Consider the following 15,236-nt stretch of genomic DNA (forward strand, 5'->3'; position numbering starts at 1 on the left):
GTATACTTTTTAATCTATTTTTTATTTGTGCAAATGAATGTATACTACTTTATTATAAATTTTTGGTACAGACATTTAGAATCATATATGCATCACATAACTATATATATATATAACTTTAAAGAGAAACAAACAATAAAAATGGTATAGAATTTCAACATAAGTGAGGAAATTAACAATGGTTATTATATTGCACACTATTATCTTCAAAATAGTTGTTCAGATTACCACATATAGGTGTGAAAAAATGATCTAACAATATAATCACAAACCTTTCTTTTCAATTAACTAATAGAAATTAATAGTACAATTACCTTAGCTATGTTGTATACATATATATTGTTTTCTTTTCCCCCTTTCCTCTTTTCTCATTGCCCCCACCCCAGTCGTTCCTTCCTTTTGAGCAGTTTCCATTTCACAGTATCTATTGTACCTTCTGGATCTTATTTACTCTCTCAGGTTCTTACACTAGGGAGACATTACGATGTTTACACATGAGGGTCTGATTTATTTCACTTGTGAGTAGGTCTCTAGTTGCATCCATTTACCTATAAAAGCTTAGAGTTTATCTTTCTTCATAGTTGAGTAGTACTCTATTGTATAAAAATACTACATTTTTGTTTGTCCATTCCTCAGTTGAAGGGCACTTGAGTTGTTTCCAAGACTTAGTTATGACAAATTGTGCTGCCATAAACATGAGTGCACATACATTGCTGTGGTGTGATGTTTTCAATTCTTCTGGAAAAATACCTGGAAGGGGAATAGATGGGTTGAATGAGACCTCTAATCCTAGTTTTTTGGGAAATCTCCACACCGATTTTCACATTTTTAAAAAAAATACCTTTGTTTCTTTTCATTTTTCAGTATAAAAATATATTTTTCCTCAGTATTATTAATATAACCTCCCTCATTTTAAATTCACAGATTCCATTTTAATTTATGCCCTTTTGGTCTCAGCATATGATGTCAGTCATGATAAATACCATCTCCCCAATTAGGAATGTGTTTTGGTTAAGTGCTTCAGTTTTCTGAGAGAATAATGATTATACCATCAAAATGATTGTCAAAACATGACCTTCTTCCTAATTGGTAATAAAGCCTTTCTGACCCTTCTGTTCCTGGCATGAACAAAAAGTTCAAACTTTCTACAGCTCACTGGGTACCAAGAAGAGAAACATTTTAGCAAAAACACAGGAATAGTTGTCTGAAAGTCATATCATCTTACATTTTTTAGATGAATGATTTTGCATTCTTTTGTAATGGAAGAAGAATCATTTTTAAAATCATACCTAGAATCTAAGTGATGTATGTCTGTGTTGGTTTCTTTCAACTAGCACCTTTTCTCATTGCCTAAAGGAAACACGGACAAACTTGGAATCCATAGAGCACCATGTAAGAACTACTGCTCTGGATGGTTTAGTTTATCAATGAGAAAAGTATAGTTCACAGGAAATTTGCATGCATGTTCCAGTAAGTTATGTTTGTCACATTGTCTGTGTTAAATTGATCATGAGAAACCACATCATAAATCATCTTATATATCTCCAATGGGCATATTTCAGGTAAGAAAATTCTACTTAAGGACCCACAGTAGAAATTCCTCTAAAGTCTAAGTCTAGAAAAACTTTAGATTCCTCTGAAAAAATGGTTGGCTGTGAAGACACCGCAAATTTTTGCCATTTTTCATGTTACTTGGGCCACAAGAAGACTTCAAGTCATGAGCTGCATAGGATGCCATTTTGAGAATTACTCTAAGCTGATATTAACTTTCACTGTATTTTGTTTCTTTTATCCTCATTCACTTTTGCGACTATTTTAAATGTCAGCAAAATCTATGATAAAGCTGATTATTAACTTTTAAAAGCATATTTATATTCCTTTATCAATTATCTTTTTTTTTTTTTCCTCCGGTACTGGACACCGAACTCACGACCTTGTGCTTGCCAGGCAGGCGCTTTTGCCGCTGAGCTAAATCCCCAGCCCCCTCCTTTATCAATTATCTATCTATTCATACTGCCCTCATAAAAAGTCAGTGCTAATTTTGTTGACAGTTTTCTTCTGAACTAATCTGTTGGCATTCTCTCATTGATTGATGCATTTGTTTGGAAATCTGTAAACATCACCTATACGTGCACTACTGGTTAACTGATACAAAAGTAGCAAAGAAAAGAGAGCTTTGTATGCATTAAGAAATATAGTTATTCAAAAAGTTGTAAAACAGGTACATACAAATTTAAGATACCAAAATTAAAATTGTTTTGCAAAATAGATACATGCCACAATTCCTTGGAATACAGTACCTCTCTGTGCACAATCAGGAAAAAGCAAATGGTAAGGCCATAGATACTGCAGTGAAATGACCATTCGTAAGTATTTTCATTTGCTTCTGATAAATAAGAACATGATTTGTACGGGCAAAACATAGAAATAATGTGTTGGGCCTTATTTCAAATACAAAGTTTTAATGTACTTTATAAAATAAAGATAACAATTAATTTTGGTATTGATTTCTACTCATTCCATCTACTCAATAATCAGAAGTAGAGAGAGAAGAAATAATCAGCAAATGTGTCTCAGAAGAATACAGTTATCTTTGGCAATGATGATTACTCAGACCCAAGGTACTGAATAACATTAGTTTACATATAAGGAGAAATCCTCCGATTTGTCCTAGAATCTGAACTTAGCCTTGTCCTTATCAGAGTTGTGATCATAAATGTAAGAGAAAATATAAATAAAATCTATGCTGTAGTCAGAAATGTAGGAGACTATCTGTGAGATTATAAAAATATTTATATAAAAATAGGTGATAATTATAGTAATAAACTAAAAAAATGCTGCAATGATAATGATATCTATCATTTATTGATCTATTACATAGCTTTATGTTAAATACTTAAAATATGTTATCCTGTTATTCTTTTAAAATCTCTATTATTTACATGCATAGTTATAATGAGAAAGACATCAAAATTTTCAAGAAGTTGGTCCAGCAAAGATAGGTGAAAAGCTAGCATTCAAAAGAATCTGTGGCCACAAAGACAGTTTTCTACGCATTGTATCATATAATTTCTTATGTAAATTCCGGAATTCTCTCAGTTCAGAAAAGGAGTGAAAACACAGCTTATGCAAACAGGACATACATTTCAAAATAGTGCATTGTTTCTCTTATATGAAAACTATACAAATATATCAAATATATGTATATAGATACATAGAGATACAGATATGGATACATATATATGGCAGATAATAGGAAAAAAGAGATTAGAAAATGTATTGTAACCTTGCATGGACTACATATCTTAAAATTTATTTTGATTTAGTACAATTTTTTTTTTTTTTTAGTATTAGCACTCAAACTCAGGATCTTGTGCTTGCCAAGGTGTCACTGAGCTATATTGCCAGCCCTTAGTTTTACACATTCATTGGCCTATTACTCTATATTTCAACTTGCATATATGATAAGCAACTTTACAAGTACTTACAAAGAAATGATTGTGATGCTGGACAAATAAAAGAGATGGTAGAGAATGAGGAAGATAATTGAAATGTGTGAAGTATGTGCACTAGGCAGTCATCGTTTATTGTAAACATGTCCTGGTAAAAGTAAAAAAAACCCCACAATTCTTAAAAAGTAAAATAAGACGAATGCAAGTGCCCTATACTTTTAAAAATCACTAAAAGCATCTTAAGCTTCATTTATGAAATGTACAGAACAAAAATACAGTATGTTTTAATGGATAACATTAAGACCCAGAATTCTGTATTAAGTAATGGGAACTACATTCCAGGGAAACATTAATAAGCATGGACACAAGCATGTAACAAATGTTATTTATTATTTTAATTATCTTTCATTTAACACATACTACGTGCTTCGTTTCTGTTAGTTGCATTCAACTTTCTTACCTGTTCTCACAGTATTCCAGAAAGCCGTGTATAACTTTCATGATTTAGCAAGGTAGAAAACTGAGGTTTAGGAATACTTCTGTTGTGTGTGTACACGTGTGTGTGCGATGTTCAGGGAAAATGTATTAGAACTGGAAAATAGGGCTGAATTTGTCCAACAACAAAGACAAGACACTTCCTATTCTACTGCCTTGTAGTGATGGAAGGATGTGAGGAACTTTAATCCTAGAGGAAAAATTTCAGAAGAATTGGGGTTATAATCCATAGGACTAGGGACAATTGGCATGAGGGTAGAGAAGACATATTTTCTGACAGTAAAATAATCTCTAGTAAGCAGCCCTTTTGGAATGCATATTTTTAAGCCATGTCAAGTTGATGACCTATAACTTGATACACATTTTCTCCATGTGTTCCCGTTTCTGACAGCAAGATATTTTACTTGTGCTTCTCTTGGCCTTGTGTGCTCTTTCCTTCCATCTTTTTGTTTTGTTTTGTTTTAAAGAGAATAAAAAAATAGTAAAATAACGACATAGATGAAAACAAAACAAAGCAATTTTTTTTCTTTTTTTAATTTTCTTTAGCAGTTTGATCCATCTTACATTCTTACATCTGGTAATCTTAGCAACTTCATTGAAGATAACAATATGTTTCTTTTTAATTTTTTTTTCTTTTTTTTTTTTTGAGACTGGTTCTCACTGTGCAGTTCAGGCTGGCCTTGAGCTCCCTTTGCAGCCCAGGCAGGTCTTGAACTCACAACCATCCTCCTGCCTCAGCCTCCCGAGTGCTGGGATTACAGGTGTGCACCACCGTACCGGGCCGAAGATAATATGTAATATAACAACCACTGTTAATTTCCATCTTCTTTTTAAGGAAGCAGCATTTGAACTGTGTTTTAATCATAAGGCCATTTTCTTTGTTCCTGCAAAAGTAGCCCCAATCTCATCACTGCATTACCTTTGTGTATCTATTATTAACTTGTCCATCTTCCACCTCCCCTCCCCAGCTACAACAAACTTTCCAGGAGGATAACAACAACGTTACCTCAGTGAGCACACCCTGATCAAGGCAGTTGACAATAGGGCTTGACAAACTCATCCCATGGGCCAGTTATATAGCCTGCAACCTGTTCATGTGAATGGTTTCACTGAAACACATTACACCCATTCATTTACTTACTAAATGTGACTTACCTTTCCTCACAAGAGCAGAACTGAGTAGCTGTATATAAAGCTCTCTGCTATTGTAAAATCTCAAATTTTCAGTGACACTGTAGGTATTGCCAAAGTAGAACCCACAAGTCTTTCCTTGGCCTATTTTTGTAAGACTATTAAGCTAAGTTTGTTGTTTTTCTTTGATATTTTTCTTTATTTTTTATTAGTATATATTTATGATACATAATATGTATCATAGAGAATTGGTTTACAGTTTTTAAAGAATAAGGAAGAGAAAAATAGGCAGGAGGAAAATCAGAGAGTATGGCCTACAATCAAAACATTAATCAAATGTGTTTTTCCTAGAAAAAGTGTTCTGCTTAAACACATGTACCTTATGAGACAGCTTTCTTCTGAGCAGACTTAAGGATTCAGACAGTGTGCCTTTTCTAATACTGAACTCTTCCACATAGGGTCAACAATTTTACTACGGTTTGGGGAAAAGCATGAAGAAGAAATTAAGGATACACACATTATTCAAGAAGAGGTACTTATTATTTTTGCCCATATTTCATTAGACAGAATTAATAGCACTTTTCTGCTTAGATAACAACAGTAAACAAAAACTCCTGAGAAGTATAACATTTGCCTGTTTAGCTTTCTCCTGACACATACTTTGCACCATGGATAAAAAGCACAAATCTTTCACCAAAGACAGGTTTCTTTCACCACAAAAATACGCAGATCACTCAGAGGCTTGAAAGGCACATCCCCACAGGCATTTCAATTATGAGGCACGATTCTTGTATTTCAACAATCCCTGACACTATGGACAGATAATACACGTAATATGTGTATGCTAAACACAAGCTAGTACTTCCTGACACTTTCTTCCATGACATTTTACATTTCTCTGATCAGAAAGAGCAAGACAGCCTCCTAAACCCAGCATTTAATGGCTTCTCCCATAGCCTTTCTTGTATTCTGTCTATACAAATGATTTAGTGTTATTCACATCTACAAGAAAATATCATGTTTGACTCTGATGAGATACTTATGTCAGAGTAATTGGGAATGATGCAGTTATTTGGGAATTCTGAATAAAAAGCAAATTGATGACGAGGTTTCAGAATATTTCAGTTTACCTTCTACTTCTCATTTTCATCTCATCTCATGATTTATGTATTTAGATATTTAATAAACCAAGCCTTGAACAATGTGTTCACTGTTGTTAAGTTTCTAAAGTTTACAGGAAGAAAATATGTGAACAAACTTTTAAAAATGTATCTTATCACATTATGATTTCAATGTTCATTTGTTATAGATTTTACCAGGAGAAAGACACACACACACACACACACACACACACACACACACACACACACACACACACACACGCAGAGATTGGAATCTGAAGTAAATATTGCTGAATGCTATACTAAATATCATTACATGTGTGAGAAATAAATCAAGGGGACTTTAACAATGAATCTCTGCTAAGAGGAAATGATGTAATCAGTAACATAATTAAATGAAAAGAATACTGGGCATAAAAGAAACTGCAGATATCTAATTAGCAAGATAGCCAAATAGTCAGACCAAACCAAGTAATAACATAAAGGACCAAATGGTCAGTTCAAAAGAAAATAAAATCAATTTGAATTACTCTTCAGGACTTTTTCAGACAACAAAAGCAATAAGAAGTACACTATTTAATTCCTATCATTAACTTGAGTAACTTTAAAGAAACAGGATCGGTCAATACCTTGTTTTAAGTAATCAGTAGTGGATTTGTTCTGTGCAACACGAATGCTGTTAAGAGGCGCTCCTCCATTTGAGTTGAATTACTTGAAATAGAAAGTAAAAATAAAGAATCAAGGTATATCTACCTTGTAGACGGCATTGCTGTGTGTAATTGTCTTAATAAGTATAGAACACTGGAACATTTTGGAAAATATAATTTGTTGGTAAAAGAAATTCACAGAAAAATAATTTTTTAGCTTTTTCACATATCATACCACTAGAAATCCTAGAAGTAGTCACCAGGAAGAAAAACACATTCTGTTATTTGCTGACTTGAATGTTGAATTAGAGGTTTATTTTATTAGGATCAATTTTTAACAAACAGGTAAAGATACCTGGGATTAATGAATCAGCACCCTACCTGTGTTCAGTTGTAATGAAGGTAAATTAATGTTTATTTTATTAGAAAATTTTTCCACACTTGAGGTATTCTAGAAAAACTATCTTTACTTTGCTCTATATTTTAGGACCCTTTGATGAAAAAAGCCACCTTTTTCATCATAGAAGAGAACTGTTTCATCTTTTGGGGATACCTAGACTTCTGAAGCTCCTCTTTTGTCTTAGATCTGAGTGTGTTGATCTCCATTAAGTCCTAAAGGCAATGGGTTATGTCCTCTTCTAAAGATGAGGGTTCTATTTCTGGTAGTAGGAGAAAGAAATACAGTGGTATTTGCTGCCTTTATTAGGTAACATTAGAACAATTAAGCACATTTAAAATCTGTGATTAATAAACAGTTTATAATATCTTTGTGAGGTTTGATAATCCTGTGACAGCTCTGTTCTATTTTATCTGCTGTTCTGGGCATCATTTTACAGAGACCTGTGGTATCCACTCTCCTAGGAAGAAATTTTACTCCATCTCCCAAGAATTAAACACCTTCAGTAGATGAAAAATAGATGTCAAGCATAAAGGCAGATGAAATTAAGAAGCCAGTTATCTCAGATAGGTTGACCTTACCTTTTTCTTTGTACATGCCAGGAAGAAGTTTATATTTTTCCTGTTTTGCCTTCCATATCTCTTGTCTATCTATGATACAATAGCAGGAGATCATGTTTGTGTTTTATGCAAACCTTTCTTTGCCCAGTTCTGATCAAAGTTAATTTCCTATCTGTGTCTAACAGCAGTCTTTTCTGGTTCAGATCAAGAAAATCAGCATACTAACGGGTTTTAACTCCTTTGCATGAGTAGCAGAAATCATATAAGCAAAGATATTCAAAGAAATTGTTGAGTCAAACATTTCAGAGCTGAGGGGAACATGATTAACAACACTGCCGGTACCACACCCTTCTCTGCAGAGAGACCCTACATGTTAGTGGTTTCCCTCAGTTCTCTGCCTAAGAGTACTTGTAGTGGATTGACAACTGGTGGTCACCTTATAAACCCCAGCTGAACTGAGTAAGAGTGGTGCCGGATGTGAGAGGCCCACCTGAAGATTGTTGCCAGCTAGCACAGACCTTAGCCTGCTAGCACAGACCTTTCATCCCGCTGGCACAAACTTCCTGGATTCCACCACTGACCTTTGGGCCTTCCCAGTGCAGTTCTGTGAAACAGGCCTGCATGAGAGGTTGTTGTGGGCTCTGGGCCTCCAGTTGGATTCCTGCAAGGCATTGTTATGAACTCTAGGTATTCAGCTTTACTCAGGCAAGACATTTCTGTGGGATCCAGGCCCTCAGCTGGATTCCTTGGTCTTAGTGTGTGGACAGATTTCCTGTACTCTTTTGTATATCATTCTTTGGGTGATTATTATAAATAATCATATAAAATATGTGTCCTGTTTCCCCTTGAAAAAATATCCCCCAAACCATGACAGTCCTCTCTGGACAAAGGATCAAAAACAAAGGCCAGGAAAAAAGGGTTATCAAATTAACATGATACCTAGTTGAAACCATGGTGATGGCACAATTTTTTTTCTTCTTTTATAGTGGGTTAGGAGCCTCCCTGGTGTGACTGTCCTAATATGCCAGGACAAAGCAGCAAAACCTCTTTATGTTTAATTCAGCAATTATGACACCTTACTTTTGTTATATTTTTCTGTTCTATTTTATTGGTGTAAGCAGTCATCATCCAGATCACATTTAAGCAGTTATAAGGCCAAGAAATAAACAGAACTCATTGCTCAAGGAGAAAAGTGTCCAAGAATTTATGCTTAGTGGTATTCCATCACACAATATATTTTTGGACCAAATCAAATGAAATTCCTCAGTCTGTATCATTGATTCAAAGTCTACATTTTGGAGAAGTCACACAGAGACAATCTGATTTCTGTTTATTATTTTTTGAGGTAAAAGAAATGATTTAGCTAATCTGTCAGCTGATCAGTTATTTGGAAACGTATCCTAATAACTGATAGGCTTTATATTCTTTCATTTTGTATGGGATTATTTCTATCCTTCCAATAAGTCCAAAGGTTTTTCCTTTAAAAACAGCATTAGGAATTATTTCCCAATTTTTCCTTCAATTTTACTCTTATAAATTTACAAATGTCCCACTGAATGGAGGTGGAAATGAATCAAATTCCCTTAACAACTAGTGGCTATCACAGAAGGCTGACTTCCTTGGTTTTTAAAGTAGACAAAGAATAAAAATATCCACATTAGAAATACTATAACAGCATTGCGTATATATGGAATGATATATGCCTGTTATGTACTCATTGAGAAAATTTTATAAGTAAAACATGAGTATGAAAGGAAAAATTTTATTAAATATGTCCATAGAGGGAATGTGGGAAAATTAAGAACATGTGCTGCAACTAGTTACTGTATTAAGACAATCAGCAAGCAGAAGAACCACATGAAAACTTTATATAAAAGTAAATAATCTAATGCATGGAAATACTTTTACAGCCTTGACATCTGTAGTTCAGGCCCAGGATAGCGTTTCAGTTAAAAGTGACATCGTCCACGAAAACAGAATAAATTCAAAATAATTCAAGTCCGTTACTTGACTTGTATATTCTCAGAATGCCATGAAGGTGAGAAATGGTCTTGAGCAATGACTTTAAAATTTTACAATTTCTCTGTCTTTGACAGACCGCCCAGATCATTGCAACTCCCTCATGTCTTATTTCAAAAGCTTGCTGTTTAAAAATCCTCATCGACAACACCTACCTTGGCTGTCTGCTGTTCATGTCTCCTTTCCTCCTGATTTTATTTTTGCTTTATGGTTTTGGGAAATTGACTACGTCTCTTTTTAGTCAGTTTTGAACTGAGAAACAACAGCTAGCAAATTTGAACTGGAAAACTCTCGATGTGTGTAAGATCCCATGAACCAGCATCCACTCCAATAGCATGCTAATCAAAGACTATACATTTTATCATGTAATTGTTTATTTTCACAAAATCTAAAATTTCTCATCATTCTCCCATTGAAAAAGTATAGGGAAAGAGTAGAGTTAGAAAGAGTACATGGCGGTCAAATGTCTCATCCTTGTCCAGGTATGATTTGAAGGGATAGAAGACTGGTCACATGAACACACAGGTCACATAGAGAACAATCCTAGGCTGAATATTTAGTCAGCTTCTCATGGTTGAAGCCAAATCAAAAAGTTTAGTTGTATTCTGTCAATTTCCTCCTATGCTAGTTTTTAAAATTTAAAAAAATGTATTTAAAAACCATCCTGTTCGTTGTACGTATAAATATCAAGGGGACTCTTGAAAGGCCAGCAAGAGGAGCAGTGACAGGAGGACAATTCCAGAGCCCTCAGTTACACTGATCACTCAGGAATCCCTGCAAGTTTCTTTGGTGGCAATGGAAGGAGGGGTTGTCTGGGAAAATCTCCTTAATTTGGGGTGGAAAAGGGTGCAAACCATCCAGGAACATAAATATGTTAATAAATGTCAACCTGTCCCACCTTTTTTCATGTTAGCTTAGTGAGGTTCTAGGAAAGGTACTACATCTTTAAATATATTACCCAGAATTCTCTTTGTTAATGAGATATACAAAAGTCTTCCAGGGTTGCACTGAACTCTGCCTGAATCCACTGTCATACCTTACTGCAAAATTCTGTTGGATGAAGAAAATATAGCTTCTAAAGATTCAAAGATGCCAGTGGAGTAAATATCAGTATCAGGTCAAAACTATTATGGATAAATTAGGAATTTAATAAATAAAATACTTTGTTTTATAATTATTGTTCTTAGAAAGTTTTTTTTAAAACAAACTAATTGTAATTATCAATGGTGCTGCCACAAACACAACTACGCACACATCACTCTAATAACATGACTTTAATTCTCTTTAATAGATATCCAGAAAAACGTAGCTGGGAAAATGGGATTTCCTTTCCAGTTTTTTGAGAAATCTCCATACTGATTTTGATAGTGAAGGTGCTAGTTTACATTTCCACCAACAGTGCAGGAGTGTTTGTTTTTCACATCTTCCTGGAATTTTTTTTTTTATTATTATTCTTAAAGATAACCATTTTTACTGGAGTAAGATGGAAACTCAGTATGTTTTAATTTGCATTTCCATAGTGGTCAAAGAAAATGAATATTTTTTCACGTGTTTATTGTCTATTTGTAATTTTCCTTTTGGGAAGTATCCATTCATTTAAATTACTCATTTTTGATTGGATCTTTTTGGGGGGCAGACTAAATTTTGAATTCTTTAGTCTGATTCTTTAGTATTTAGTTCTTCACCAGTAAAGTAGCTGGCAATATTTTTTTCCTATTCTGGATGTTGTCTTTGGACTCTTCATTTTGGTGTGTAGAATCTTTTTTGTTGATGTAATCCCATTTGTTGTTTCTTGGTGTTATTTCCCATGCTGTCTGTGTCCTATTCATGAATCTTTTTCTGTTCCTGTAGTGTCAAGTGTTTTCCTAATGTTGTCTTCTCACAATTTAAAAATGTTTGTTTTATATATGGGTCTTTGATAAATTTTGATTTGATTTTAATATAGAGTTGGAGAATGGAATTTAGTTTCCATTCTCCACGTGTGGATGACTAGTTTTCCCAGCACCATTTGTTAAAGAAGGTTTATCTTCTCCAGCATAAATTCTTGGTCCTTCTGAATAATACCAGATGACTGCAGATGTATGACTTTTTTTTCTATTCTATTCCACTGGTCTACATGTTTGTTTAGGTGTCAGTATCACGTTGTTGTTCTTACTGTAGCTTTGTACTTTAACTTGAAATATAGTACCATGACTTTAAGAATTTTACCTATCTTGTCTCCCAGCAATTCAAGAGTTTGTGTTTTACCACTTAGTTCTTTGATTCATGTTGATTTTAGTTTAGTACATGGTGAGATATATGGTTCTAGATTCAACTTTCTGAATGTGGACACTTGTCCATTAACAGATGAATGAAAAACAATGTATTTACAGACAAAGAAATATTAGTCTGACATAAAAAAACATAAACTGAGTCATTTATAGGAAAATGAAGGCACCTCAAGACCACAATGCTAAGTGAGATAAATTAGTTGCAGAAGATTAAATGTCACATTGTTTTCTTGTATGATAAACCCAGAGAAAAGCAAAGAGCACAGTAAAGGGTGGGTAAGAAGAAGCACAGAGATAGATCATTCTCTAAAGGGAAACAGTTCAAGAGATGGAAGGAAGGCAGAGGGGATGAAATGAAAAAAAATGAATTCAAGTGTGTTCTGTATAGAGTGCCCCATCAGAATGTAAATAATTCCTACAGACCTTGTTTTAATGTGGAAATCTGCTGAAGACCTAGAGGTTTGGCTGAAATTCCACCAAAGTACTTACAGAGCTTAGTCAAAACCACCATTGTTGAAAAGCAGATTTACAATCCTCACGAAAGCATTCAGGCTGAAATCCGAAAGCAGGAGGAAGAAGGACACAGGAGGTCATCCTGTACAATACTTCTCCTCACCGGGACGTTCGTGGCTTTGCTTCTCGCTCAGGTTGAAGCCCAAAGACTTCATCCGAGCTTAGGTACACAAAGTGACACTAAGAAAAAGGAATCAACAGCCTTGGGAAATGAAAAAGAAGAGAAATTAACATACGTCAAAGTTGATTAATGAAATAATTGATACAAGCTACAGAAATCTACTAATACACAACTGTAATTTATTGGCAGTAACTAAATACCATTTAAATATGTGAAATATCATTAGCTGACTTAGTGTTTAGCATTTTATTCACTTTGTATAGTATGTAGCTGAGCAAAACTTAATTATAATTATTACTATTGAATGAAATCATTTAGTTATTTACTTTATTTATGTGCTAATTTAGTTATAGATTTATTTTTGACAGGGTCCTGCTATATTATCCAGGCTGGTCACAAACATACAGTTGTCCTAGTACAGCCTCTTGAATAGTTTAGGTTAAAGAAAGAATTTGTGCAAGCCACTCTACAAGGTAATTTCCATACGTAAGTCTCTCTCTGGTTCCTAAATATCATATATATTGTAGCTTGGAAAAGACCCCATTATTTTCTCACTAAATTGTTTTAATATTGATTGACAAAATTTAACACATGTGTAGTATATGATAATATTTTCATATACATATAAAGTAGGAATGATTAAATCAAGACAATTAACCTACCCATCAACTCACATACTTACCATTTTTTATAGTGATAACACATAGAATTTCAGGACTTTCCAAGCATATCTTACATTATAATTAGTTACAGTTACTATACAATAATCTCCAAAATGCATTCTTCTTAACTGTAGGAACAAATACTTTGGTCAACACCACCCCATTTTCCAACGTTCTACTCTCTGGTTGCGCAGATTTGATTTACTTAGTCTCCACTTATAAGTGAGAACATGCAGCATTTGTTTTTCTGTGCCTGCACACCTTCTTGGCTCATTTTTCTTGGTATAATGTCCCCTGGGCTTCTCCACATTGTTGCCAGGGACAATATTTCCTTTCCCCTTAAAGGCTTCTAAATATTCCATTGTGTGCATATACCAAATTTTCTTCTCATACTTATCTGTTAATGAACATTTGAATTGATTCCATGTTTTAGTTATCATGAATAATGCTGAAAGGAATGCAGGAGCGTTAATATCTCCTCAGAGGCAATGATTTTATTTCCTTTAGAGCTACATACAGAAATGGGATGGCTGAATAATATGGTAGTTCTATTTTTACTTTTTTGAGAAATCATCTTACTGCTTTCCATAACGATGTACTAATTTAAACTCTCACCAGCTTTTTAAATTTGTCTCTAAGCTAAAAACCCCAAAGTTTTTTATCTCTCTGTAAACTTTTCTTAGATATTCTACTATCCTTTTAAAAAATGATGTACTTGGCATCTGTGTTTGGATGTATTATATAAATTGCAGCATGTTCAAAACTGATCACTTGAATTTCCCATGCAAATCTAACTTCTACTTAGTCCGTTTGCCCAAAATCAGTATCACCTCATCCTGTGTTCTTCCTCTGTCTCTCCATGTGTGCTGTATATGTGGCTTCTAACCATTATGCCAAGTTCATCCCTATCTATCCATCTCTGATTTAATCTAATTTGTTCCATGGATTAAAACATTGGAAGCTTAACTAATGGATGAGTTCACAAATACTTTCTCTGTACACTATTTATTAAATAGAATTATGTTTGTCCCTTTCTAAAATTTGTAGACTATGATAAATCAAACAAACTAAAACAGAGTTGACACCCTAATACGTTGTTGAATGTTCTGACCTATTACTAACCACCAGATGTATTTCAAGTCACTAAGTGGTTAGAGATAAGAAGGACTTAAGAATGAACTACAGGGAAGAAAACATATTTTATTTCTTTCCACACTAATGGTTAAAGAAAATTATACAATGGCAATAAATATAGCTAAGTATATGACTAAGTGATATCAAGTAGCAATGTTTTCTAGTCCTAGTTAAACTGTTTGTAGGTTTTTTCACATCTCCACATTGTTGATGATAATTGACAGTAATGTAGTATCCACTCAGAAAGCACATAGCTACCTTAATCACCACAATAGCCCTCAAAGGCCCTTATAAAACTCTACATTAAAAACTAAAACACACAGAATCTCAGTCTAAAGTTTTGTGGCTGTTGGCAAAGCTGATATTTCTCCCATCTTTTTTGACCCTAAAACCCTTGCTGTAATATTTTCTCTTAGCAAAAATTGCATCAGCAATTACTGAAATCATCCTAATGTTATTAGAAGGTATCAGAATTTGAATGTGTGATATTAATATAAAGTAGACTTATGCTTTTATTAATTCTGTGAACCCTTGAAATTTCAGTCAGGTAACAGTTGGTATAAATCTACTACAGGGTTTAGTTTCTAAGATAAAATTTGCTATTATTTGTTCTTAATATGTTTCCACTTTCTGCAAAAGGTTTTTTCTCTTTTCTAATTATCTTTTACTTTGCTCTTCATTTATAGTTTAAATTTCTCATATAAAGGAAACCAT

Source organism: Chinchilla lanigera, unplaced genomic scaffold, assembly GCF_000276665.1.
Source record: "Chinchilla lanigera isolate Chin_1 unplaced genomic scaffold, ChiLan1.0 scaffold00039, whole genome shotgun sequence".
Taxonomy (NCBI): Eukaryota; Metazoa; Chordata; class Mammalia; order Rodentia; family Chinchillidae; genus Chinchilla; species Chinchilla lanigera.